Genomic DNA, 12583 nt, shown 5'->3' with positions numbered 1-12583 from the left:
TGAAAAACAATTTGCAAACATTCTATTTGAACCCTAAAAGGACAGTAATTTTCTTTGCATAGGTGTTATCACTCCCTTCTTACAAATATGAAAAATCAAGGTTTAGGGAGTTTAAGTGGCATGCCTATGGTCACAAAATGTGTAAGCAGAACTGCAGTCCAGGTCTTCTGACTGGACTGTAATTCAATTTGTGTCTCCATTGTGCCAGTTCACTAGTGGCAGGGCAGCTGGTATTGGAGAGAATAAAGCTACAAATCTCACATAGTTTGAGAAAGACATTTATGAAGTCACTTTGTAGAGGAGACTGAATCAGAAGGGAGGGTGGAGTTCCCCCTGAGTTTTATTTTCTATAGGATTTAGGCAAGAGTCTCCACACATAAACAAAGGGGGTAGGCATTGGGTTGGTGCCTGGGTGGCCCTCTGTCTCTCCCCACCTCGCCTCCATCTGTGTCTCCTCCTGCCTAGAAAAGGAGGCAGAGCCCTGGCCTCTCCCCCGGACCAGCCCCTCCTCCTCTGCTGTGGGCCCTGGGAGCTGTCCCAGTGCTCTTCAAGGCTGCTGATTCCCAGATGCTGCTGCACCTTTTGTGCTCTTCCAGTTGGAGAGCTCCCCCTCCCTCCCTGGGCCTCCCTCTCCCAGTTTCCACAAAGAGGCCCACCCTCCCCCACCCCAAGCTGAGCTGAGCTACTGTCCCCCACCCCCAGCCCCAGCAGAGTGCCCTGAGAACTCTGCGCCCCTGGTCAGGCCCGGGTCCCCTCCCCTTGCCAGGCTGGGTGATGGGAACTGAGAGAAAGCTTTCGGGGAGGTCCCCACTGTTCTGTTCCTCAGATCACAGAACCCTCTCCTTTCCACTCTGCTCAGAGAAGAGGCAAGCCCCACCCTTCCGTGACATCACTCTACTCACCCCCTCCCACCCTATATTGAGAGGAAGCTTCTTTGTCTCTGCCAGAGGATGTGAGGTAGTGGGGAGATATGGGGCCTTTCACCAGTTGCCTTGCCCTCCCCTACTGTTCTCCCCTTCTTTACCCTCATTTCCCTCCATCTTCCAGACTGACAATCCCCGAGGGTCCTGCAAAATGTCCAAGGGGCAGTGAGGGAGGTAAGTACCCCTGTCTGGTCCTGCCTCAGTCTCTCCCTTTATTTTCCTTTCCTGCATTTTCTCCCCCCCTCCAAGCTTTTCATGAAGCCTTCCTCTCCATTGGTTTTTCTTAGTCCTCAGGAGATGTCTGTAAGGGCGGGTGGCAGATATTTGTATTTTTGTTTTTGCATGTCTTGTGTAAATAGGTCGGCTCATCCATTTTTCTTTGTATCCGTGTGTGTGTGTGTGTGTGTGTGTGTGTGTGTGTGTGTGTGTGTGTGTGCCTGTGTGTGTGAGTGTGTGTGTGGGGATGTATGTGTGTATGTGTTGGGGTGAACCTGGGCTTGGCTGGCCCTCTGGGGCTGCCCCTGCCTGGGGCTTCCTGTCTGCCCAGGCCTGTGTCTGAGTGTCTGGGGCTTGTGGTATGAGGGGTAGGGGCAGGGTGGAATTGGTGCAGAGAAGCAGGGACCAGCCTTCCGGGCCACTACTTCCCTCCCCTCCTCACATGGATGTTTCCATCCTCCCTTTCTCCATCTTGGCTTTGTCTTAGAAATGAGTAGAGAGAAGACAGGGTGGGAACTTAGGCCCTGTCCTCCTTATCATCTCTTTTGTTTAAAAAAAGTGGGGGGGCATTTCCATGATCCTTATTGTGAGTTAGATATAGGGGACTATCTCTGAAGTTGCAGATCTCTATATTTTCATCCTGAAAGATCGGGGTTGTTTTAATGGGCACTTCTATCATTTGGAGGGATTTGTTGATGACTTAGTTGCATTTTGTTTTTTGAAAATTTCCTGTTCCTTTGTCCTATTGGAGAAGACTCTTAATCCTGGAAAATGGAAGCACTTCCTTCTTCATCTTCTGTATGCAATAAGCCTAAGAGATATTTAGTGCTAAGGTGTGTTTCCTCATATATCTGTTTCCCTTCTCAGTTTGTCTGCCTTTGCTCTCTTTAGGCCAAACTATTTCAACTTTACAGAAGCAGAATAATCCATTTTCTTTCCTGTGATTCTCACTTACACTTCTTCTATCATAACTTCTTCCCCATTCATGGATGTGAATAACAATTTCCTCCTTCTGCCTTCATTTGGCTATTGACTCTCCACACCTAAATTGGCTCAGACAGAATATAAAGAGCAATTTTTTTCTGTATTGAAGAGAAACCCTGAGTGTCTTCTGCTCCCATATTGCTTGTTTTTGTTTTTTGACTAGGTGAAAGAGGCCATTTTTTGCTGCATTTCTTTCTTTCTTAGGCTTTATCATTGAATAGGGATTGGCTCAGTCAAACTGAGACCCATCAAAGACTTTTCCCTTATAAAAGCCAAGGTCTTTCACTGCATCCATGACCATCTCCAGTCATCCTGATTTATATCTGGTCACTGCAACCAGAGGGCTCTGGAGGAGAAAGTGAACCTGGTGACTTTGCACAGCCCTTGAATGCAATTCACTTGCGGGTCATGGCTCCAACTCCTTTATATCATAATACACATGAAGAACAAATGTAATTTAATTTGATAAGTGCTGTGAGGTACTGATATCCTATGAACTATCTGGAAAACCACCTCTCTTTTGTCTTATCTGTTTCTGTATCAATTTCTGTATTCTAACTTCTATCAACCCTCTCCAGCTGCTGTCTTTGAAGTTATTAAATGCGATTTTTAAAAATTTGTTTGCTTCTGTATACTGAACACCTAATCTTATCCATTGTTCTGCTTTCCACTTTTTAACAGACTGGAAAGCTAAGTGTCCCACTGGAGTTGAAAATTCTTTGCCCAAATGAAATTCAGCCAGGAAATGTGAGGCAGGACTCAGTAACAGTTGCTATCATATTGACTGATTTATAGAAGTGTTTTTTGATCTACCACTGATAATCATTGACCAAAACCCATTCTTTCTTCTTTTCCCTGTTCTATTACTACCCTCAAGATTACTGGCTTCTTTTTAATTGTTTTTATTAATGTTTTCCCTTTCTTACATCACCAGCATATCACTTCTCTCCCTTCTTGAGAGTCATGCCATATGACAAATAGTATTTCTTGTTTTAGGGAGGAACAGATGTAATCTCTTTGGATCTCACCTCTTGGACAAGGTATGGCGATGTTGTCTTCCTGTATTTCCTTTTCTGGTCCATTTGCTTTTTCACATTTTGCTTTTAAGTTTTTTACTGAGGCATCCTTTCTATTTAAATTGGTGTAGTTAGCATGGACACATACAGTTTTCTTGAATTTGCTTATTTCACTTTAAATCAGTTCACAAAGATATTTTCCTTACTTCTCTCTATATTTCATGCCCATCATTTCTTTCCTTTTTTGAAACATTTATTTATTTTTTGTTAAATTTTTAAATGTATTCTCTAAATGGCACAGAATGCAAATTTTCCTTCAGTACAACACTTGTAGTTTCCTTTCAGGAAATCCTGGAAGATATTTGTTTTGCCCATTTAACTTAGCTCAAGGTTGCTTGATAATATTTAGTAATACTATTGTAACCCAGAAGGGGAAACCCACACATGTAGTTTTGTCAAAGGGCAAGTTTATTAATGAAACAAATATTTATCTGATGTGAAGTCAAACCAAAATCAACACATTTCATCTCATTCTTGACCAAAATTCATCAATTTCGAATGGCCTTACAAGAATTGTTCTTTCTCTTAACTCAAAACAAACATGGAGGCCACCAATGAGGTCCACTAATTTTCTGACTCATCTCATGATAATGAGTTTACATATCATGTTCTTTAAAATGAATTTGCACAAGTAAATAATAATGATGCTATCATCTACAAAAAATGAATCCTGGCATTTTTAAATTGCTCACTTTTAAACAGAAGATGACTAGAAATTATTTTCAGTATCACCATTAAATAAACTTCCACGACTGAAAATGTTTCTCTCATGGAAGTACATTTTGAAACATTATATGTTGCTCGTCCTTCATTTTGGAAGGAGACCATGATATCAGGGAGGTGATGCCATGGCAATCACATGAATTCGATTTGAATATGGGGGGGGGGGTTCTGTACTAAGTCACCAATCTTACTTTCTCCTCCAGATCTATCTGGGTCCAGTGGCCAGATATGAATCCGGCAGAATGAAAAAAGCCCTGGATCCAAGGCAATCAGGGTTAAGTGACTTGCCTTGGTTCACACAGCTAGCAAGTGGCAAGTGACTGGGGCAGGAATAAAACTCCCATCCTGAATCCAAGGCCAGTGTTCTATCCACAACATCTCCTAGCTGCCCTTGTGATACTGTAACATATGAATGCATGTATCGTTCTAATTGTTTATATAATACATATGCTGACAACAAGGAGGATGCTGACAATCTACCTGTACGCACACAACAGAAATTACAATCCAACCCACTTCTACAAATAAAATCTGTCAAGGTTGGCCTGTTTTTTGAGATCACTAAGTTAACTCACATTCATTCTAACTGACTTTTAGGAATAGGTTGTCTTTTATGAAAACTTATGTAAACTGTCCCATAGTATCAGAGAACTTTATTCTAGTACCTGCAAGGAAGCTTATCCAACTGGTCAAGGAAAAGTTTCCATATACATTCTTGCTGCAAAAGGCACAAATGATTAAATCTGAATCAGAAAGCAAAATTAACCTGGTTCATTGTAAAATTCAGAATAGGTTTTCATTAAGTCTGGTCTCAGGTTATGATTTTTTTAGTGCTATGATTATTTAAAAAAACCTGTGGAGAACACAATAAAGTTAAGAGAAAATCTCAGAAAACCTCTAATGGGCATCAATGAAACTCATCAGTTTTTCAGAACTTTAAATTATTTTAATGAAAATGATAAATTATCAAATAAAAATTCAGGAAACACTTCCAATATTTGGCTTAAAAACAATATTAAATATTCCCATACCAGGGACTATAATTTTAAATTTCACTTAATGTATAGACACTGCTGCCCTCCATCCAGTTGTCAATAGGAAAATAAAACAACAAAAATGTATATACAAATAAAAATTAAAATGTGACTAGTTGAGGCATTAAAACTGATTCTTTTGCTTGTAAATTGAGAATAATCTGCCTTAAGAGCAAACACACACAATGTAGTTAAGAGACAGACCCTGAGGGGTGGCTAGATGGCCCAGTGGTAGAGCACTGGCCCTGGACTCAGGAGTACCTGAATTCAAATCTGAGCTCAGACACTGAATAATTACCTAGCTGTGTGGCCTTGGGTAAGCCACTTAATTCAATTTTCCTTGGAAAAAAGTAAAAAAAATAGAGAGACAGAGAGAGATCCTGATAGAGTCCTCTGAAAATCCCATACTCTCTGTACTCATTCTTCAGTGCCTTCAACATTGAGAGGCACTTTTAAGAACTTTGAAGAACAGTTTCTGAACTGCATTTAAAGAGAGTTTAGATCAAGTGGATAAGATACTGTCTGTGCTGTTGCTTCAGCCATAAGAATACAAAGCAAGTTTATCTGCATTTCCACAACTAAGACATTTGGACTGTCTGATGAAGACCTTTGAAGAAAGTAGGAGGATGGGAGAGGCCAACAATCTTTAAGGTACCAAAAGTAAAAATAAAATGAAATTCCTGCATAGGGAGCCATCCTTATAACAGTAGCCATCAGTCTTCTGAAAAATTCTTTCCTAGGCATCATTTGTTTTGAATGTATGAACAGGTCATATATATGTCTGTTCTTCTCCCCCCCATCCCGCTCAAAGCCAGGTAAACTCTTAAGTCAGCTCTGTAGGTACAGGTGACGGCTGTCATCATACCTTTCATGGAAGCAGTCACTAGCAGGTATCTATATCCAGAAAGCTCCAGTTTTGTGATAATTAACTTTTCCTAATGGACTAAGGAAATAAAATCAATTGCATCATATGGACAGATTCTAATTGCCTTTGCTCCATTTTCTTTATATAGACCAAGACAGCCTTTGTTTCTGGGAACAGCACTCAAAGTAAGGAACAATCCTAAATGTTTGCCATGGTGACTGACTATGTGCCTATTATTATATGTTCTCTTGATCCAAGGGTAGGATGGTGGTTTTGACACAATATCCTATCCTTCATCCTACCTCAAAGAAGCCCAGCCAGTAAACATGCCTGTGAGCTGACTCCATCTGTGGTGGGCTGTTGCTCCCACTTCCTGCTCCTCCAGTCCCAGGGGCTGCCAGTGCCACCATCTCTGCCTTGGGGCTGCCTGGGCTGGGGTGTGGGTATAATCAGAGCCCTGGGACCTCCAAGTGTTCAGCTCATGATGGGAAATGACCATATCTGCTAGGTAATGGCCTACAGGTCTGTCCCATAGCCCAGCAGCTGAGGTTCCAGTGCTCCTGATGGGGTGGTACCCACACACATCCTTTCTTACAGCATGGTGATACACCTCTGTGTCACTCATGTTCCTTGCCTTGCTTAGCCATTGCATGGTGGCTGAGCAACTAATTAGTTTCCAACTCACAGCTGCCCCCCAAAATGCTGCTAAAAATGTTTTGGTGTATATGGAAACATCTTTTAATTACTGATGACTTCCTTGGAGTATAATGGAGTTTTTGTTTTAAAAGTTTTAAAGTACTTTTTACTTTCTGTGTATAAATCCCAATTAATTTTCAAAATGAACATATCATGTCATGCCCCTACTGACAATGTTTAAGTATATGTATAGTTTCACATTTTATTTACATGTGAAAACCCTATTTGTGTCATAAGAGAAATATGTTAGGACTCCATTATAAGCGGGTTGTTTTTTTACAAATAGTTATGTTTGGTAGGATTTACTGGCAAATCCATCTGATGCTTTGGATTTTTTCCCCAGGAAACTCATTTTTTTTTTTTTTGCTTGATCAGTTTCTTTTTTTGGGGACAGAATTATTGGAATCTTCTTTGTTATTTTCTATTGACATAGAGGGTTTACATTTTGGTAAGTATTCATCTATTTCACGAAGAAGGTCAATTTTCTGGCATCTACTTGAATCAAATGACTCCTATATATTGCTTTAATTTCATCTTCATTGGCTATGAAGGTGTCCTTTCATTTTTGAGACCAGTCGTTATTTTTTTTCTTGTTTTAATCAAATTAAAAAATGGTAAATCTATTCTGTTTATATTTTCATAAACTCAACACTTACTTTTTTATTAGTTAAGTTTTAAATTTTCTTAATGTTATCATTTACTACAGGATTTCCATTTTGATGTGTAAATGCATATTTTCATTTGTTTTTGTTTTCTGCTTTTTACAGTTTCATGCCCAGTTCCTTGTTTATTTTTTCTGTTGTTTAAAAAAATAAGCATTTAGAAATAGAAGGTTCCCCTAAGTGTTCATTTGGTTGTTGCCAGAAATTTTGGTATGTTGCTTCCTTTGTATATTTCTCTTAATTGAAATTATTGCTTTGTTCTCTGATTTATTCTTTGACTCATTCATTTTTAAGATTATATTATTTATTTTCCAATTAATTTGCGATCTAAGTTTCCACAACTGGGCAATTCATCTTGCACTTTGTTCTATAAAAGTTTAGTAAAGTTCTCCATTTAGTATTTCTGTTTTTCGCCTATTCCTTACGAGGTTCAATGCCCTAAGATTTGCTTGTTTTTATAAAGGTACCATGTACAGCAAAGAAAAAAAATATATTTCTTTTTATTTCCATTCTGTTTTCTCCAGAAATCTACCAAATCTAACTTTTAAAATATTCTTATTGTCTTCTTGATTTCATGTATATATATATATATATATATATATATATATATATATATATATATGTGTGTGTGTGTGTGTGTGTGTGTGTATGTATATAAATATATATGTGTTATGAATAGATTTTTCTAATTCTGAGAGGGGAAAGGTGGGTTCATACATTAGTATAGTTTGACTATTTCTTTGTTACTCATCTGTTTTTTTTCCTTTAAGAAGTCAGATGCTTGGCCATTTGATGCATATTTGTTTAGCATTGACATTACATTATTGTCTATGGTACCCTTAGGGAAGACAGAATTTTCCTACTTATCTCTTTAAATTAGGTCTGTTTCAGCTCTTGCTTTGTCTGAGATCCTGATTGCTACTTTTGCCTGTTATACTTCATTGAAGGCACCAGAGGGAAAGGGATTGTGTAAAGCTTCAGAATTTTTCACATGGCTGTATTCAGATCTAGATACAGGGGTATGAAATTCTTTGGTGGTCCAAAATTGATGTGATTTGGGGAGAGGATTGTTCACTGCTTTTGTTGACCAGGATGAACCCCCAATCCTTTGGGATTACAACTGGTACTGCTCCTCAGGGACCCTGTTCCATTGGGATCATAAATGATGCTATTCCTCAGGGACCCTCACCCCTTGTGACCAGAAATGATAGCTACTCCTAAGGTTCTCTAGCTCCTTTTTCCAGAAATGCTCCTCTCTGCCCTTGAACTACGAACCAGAAGTCCCTATAATCACAGAGCCCCCCCCCCCAATAATCTCTTTCTAGGTCCGCTTACTGTTTGACTTGAGAGCTCCAAAAGCTGAAACTGCTTGTCTACGAAAGTTAATTATCTAAAAATTGAAATAATTTTCAGGTCCAAAGTTTCCAAGTAAGTGAACCAATGATTTAATGGAATCGTGAGAGTTTCCCTTAAGTCAGGCTAATTCCTCAGTATTTAGTAATAGAAGAGAATTCACAGAGTTTATTTTCATAACAGAAAAAGAGGATTAAAAACACATCAGCAATTTTAGGAAACTTGTTTTGAACATAATTCAATTAGATTAGGCAGGTCATCCATTTGGTTACTTCTCCCAAGTTTTCTGAACCAAAAGTCATACTGTGGTCAACACTGAGGAGTCAAAGGGAGATTACTGCCGAAGGTCTTGCCCCAAAGGTGAAGCATTTTGTAGCCAGAAATCTTCCTTTCAAGGGACCTGTGCTTACTAGACAAACTTGAGCTTTCAGTTGCCAGAAAAGGAAATCCAACTTTTAAAGATTATACTACTTAGCTTATACTAAACCTCTAGCTAAGAGAACTTATTCAAGAAGTCAAAAGAATTTATCTTTTGTCAATGGCCCTCTTTCTCCAGATGTCAAAAGGGCAATTTAGCCTTTAAAAGTTTCTTTATATCTTATATATATGTGTGTATATACATATATATATATATATATATATATGATGCTAAATTACTTTCTACTAATTGATAAAGTCTTAACCATATATTCATTTACAAAATCTATAATTAACCTAAACTTAAGCCAACAGGTTTGTTAGTTTGCCTTACCTTTTAGTGTTAGCTTTTTCTAAATTGGGGGGTCTTAATCCTACAGTCAAACCCCTCCCCCCAAAAAAAGCAAAATCTGATGATTTATGTTTCATTATTTTATAAAACAGCAAAAGTTGTTAATGCTAAAGGTAATGTAAAAGTTGCTAAAGTTGCTAATGATTTCAACTAGATTTTCATTTGATCTTTTAGAATCTCCCTTTTGCCCCATGATCTCTGATGTTTCTACTAGGAATGCATGCTATATTTTGTGAAACATTGTCGCTGCATCTCTTAAGATAATCATTTGATTTCTGTTTGTTTTATTATTGTTGTGATCACTTATGCAACTGATAGTTTTCCTAATATTGAATCAGACCTGAATACCTTCATTCATTTTTCCTTAGTTAAACATTGCTCAAGTGCAAATTTTCCAGTAGGATACATCAAGATTCTCTTTCTGTTCACATAAAAGTTAATGTCCATTCTCTGTGGGATTATAGGTGCTGCTCTCCGCCCCTTGCATTGACCATCCATAAAGACATTTGAAGAGATCTTAACTCTGGTAGGACAACTAGAGTTTTTCCTTGGGGTAGGTGGTGAATATGTGAGACTGAGTGATTGGAAAACTTCCGTGCACTGAGAATGAGCTCTTTCCCTACTTTTGCCTCTCCTCAAGTAGCTGCCTGAACAGTAGCTTACTCACAACCTTTTGAGAACTGGAATTTTCCCATCTAGGTCACTCAGTGGTGAGAGCATGATACCTGCAGTTAGGAAGATCTGAGTTCAAATCCAACCTCAGGAACTTACTACTTATGGGACCCTGGGCCAGCATAAATCAGAGTATTTCTAGTCAAGCACTCTTTCATCTTTTGGCCTCCTTAGTAAGACTGATAACCCATCTCAAGGTTTCTGTGACCTTTCAGAGCTGTATAGGGCACTAAGAGATTAGGAGACTTGACTGTGGGCTTGCTGCTGGTGTGGTCCAAAGCAGGATTTGAACTCTGAGCCTTCCGGACTCTGAAACTGGCCCTCTGTCCTTATGTCTCACAAAATTCCTCTCTTCCATGTGGACACAATCCAAGCATCCCCTGTTCCATGAGCCTCTCCTGATCCCCACTGCTGGTGACCTCACTCTCAAACTGCCTTGTACTTTGCCTTCATTTATTTTTATTCTCTATACTTTCATGCATTTCCTGTTTCATCAGAAGAAAGTTTCTTGTGGTGAGTAGCTGTGTCCCTAGCAGTATTTCCATCTCCATAATCTTGCATAGGCCTGGTTATGCAGGAGTTATTTAAGAAATACACGTTGATTGCTGCATTTAGCCACCTGTCCTTCTTTGTGCACAGCACCTAGGAGGGACCTAATCAATAGCTATTGATGAATGATTTAATGAGTTGCAGGCCTCTGTTGGAGTGATTAGTAATGATTATGATTTTATCTTTTATTTATGTCTCATTGAAAACTGTCATCAGCTGTCATTTTATTTGTGATATCTAATCGATTTATCCATTTGTAGTTGAAACTGATAAGTAATAGGAGGTGTTGCTCTCCTACCTTCTGCCATGCTCTTTTTCAATTATGCCACCTGTTTTTTGTCCACTCCAGGGTTTGCTTTGTGAAAAGGCACCATTGGGCAAACCTCTCAGGACAACAACTTTGACCATAATGTGAAATTGCCCACAGAACTGTCTTCAAGGGAAGAAGGGAGGTAGGACATGGGTCAAATGCTAGTGAAGGGGTGGGGCAAGGGATGGTGTAAAGACATGTTGAATCTGAGGACAAAGAAGAGAGAGCAGGAGTAAAATTAGGTGGGTGTTGGGGCTGGCTTCATGATGGCCTGGAGAGAATCAAGAAGAAGAACATGGGAGGGACATACACGCATAGACTGGACACGGCCGCAGCCAAGAGAGGACAGGCACATGTGGAATGAAGAAAGACACAGGGTATCCAATCACAGATGGACAGAAGACAGACTCGTGGATATCAGATGTGAGAAATGAGCAGAAAATTCAAAAGTCTCCTCGCTCAGTACTAGAGGTTTCAGCCCAAGTCCCGATCCTGAGTCTACAGATGTGGAAGGAATTATTCTGTACATCCAAAACTACTTTCTTTTATCCTTTCAACGTTCATAATAAGCTTCAGATTCTTGATCAAATTTAAACATTTTCATGGTACAACATGGATCCATTTCTCTGCTTCTCTTCCTCCCTGAAAGCCATGACATGTGACAAATTGTATTTTTCTGTTTTAGGAGGGAGAGAAAGTCAACCCAGCTATATAACACACAGAGGAAAAGATATTTGTTGTGGGAGAAACTCTCGGAAACATTCTGGTTACTAGAGGTTTACTCTCTGTGGAAGCACATCTAATCTCAGAACACTCAGAGGAAAAGACACTGGATGAAGATAATATTTCAAAGAATCCTTTACATACTTTAGCCTTGCTTTCTGGTGAAGTCCTTTCTGTCTCTGGATGTGAAGAACATAATACTCGGGGATAAAACTAATCGTTCTAAGGAAATTCTCATTCCTACACAATTGCCTTCTGTCAAAACAGCTCTCTGCATACTCAGAGAAAAAGACATTGTGGTGGAAAACACTCTCTGAGAACATTCCGGTGTAAGAAGGAACCTGGGAAGCCTTCTGCGGAAAGAAGCCAAGCTTTGAGAGATATGAAGGGGGGGCCCCCAGTCTGTCCAGTGCATTCTGAGACCACCCCTTTGCTTCTCTTAATAAAGGTTGGTTTCTTTGTCCAGAAAGGCTTCTCAGGTTCTTTCCTACACCACTTACTACAGGTTTGCTCTGTGTGAAAACACATCTAGCCTCCGAACCCTCAGCAGATAAGATGTTTGTGGCTGGAACCACATACTCGAAGATTCCAATTACTACAGTCCTGCTCTCTACAGAAAGACATCAAGAAGGAAAAAAAAAAGGATATTCCAATAATTGAGGCCTTTGAAGCATTCCTGATGAAAAGACAAGAGCGGAAAATGTGACTTTCAAATGCAAGATCCAAAAGAAGCATTAACAGGTAAATATGAAAGAGAAATCTTAAGGAACACAATAAGGTTATGCTTTCCTATAATAGAAAATGAATCACATATTTTCTAAGGATTTTATCATTATTAGTGGGGGGTAGAACAAATTGACATGGCAATGAGCTACAAAGGTAGAGATAATGGAAAATATATGGATAGGTGTGAAAGATGGATGCTCTTGGAGAAGGTAGAAGGGAGGGAAAGAATGGGAAATTGATCTCACATAAAATACATGAGCAAATAAGAACTTTCACAGTGGAGTGGAAAATGGGAGAGGAGG

General features: G+C 39.3%; 1 long non-coding RNA gene across 4 annotated transcripts; it reads left to right on the top strand.

The window, feature by feature from the left end:
• Positions 1–918: 918 nt before the first annotated feature.
• LOC141504160 (uncharacterized) lies at positions 919–12200 on the top strand. Of its 4 annotated transcripts, none has more exons than XR_012473234.1 (5): positions 919–1097; positions 3120–3163; positions 5496–5607; positions 5970–6006; positions 10872–12200. It is a non-coding gene; the product is annotated as an uncharacterized LOC141504160 (long non-coding RNA). The 4 variants fall into 4 exon arrangements; XR_012473232.1 differs by having other exon boundaries at positions 9766–12200; XR_012473233.1 differs by having other exon boundaries at positions 5496–6006.
• The last annotated feature ends 383 nt before the right edge of the window (positions 12201–12583 follow it).

This window comes from Macrotis lagotis, unplaced genomic scaffold, assembly GCF_037893015.1.
Source record: "Macrotis lagotis isolate mMagLag1 unplaced genomic scaffold, bilby.v1.9.chrom.fasta BILBYCTG491, whole genome shotgun sequence".
Taxonomy (NCBI): domain Eukaryota; kingdom Metazoa; phylum Chordata; class Mammalia; order Peramelemorphia; family Peramelidae; genus Macrotis; species Macrotis lagotis.
The sequence above is the reverse complement of the archived record's forward strand: the minus strand, read 5'-3'. Positions and strand labels throughout refer to the sequence as shown.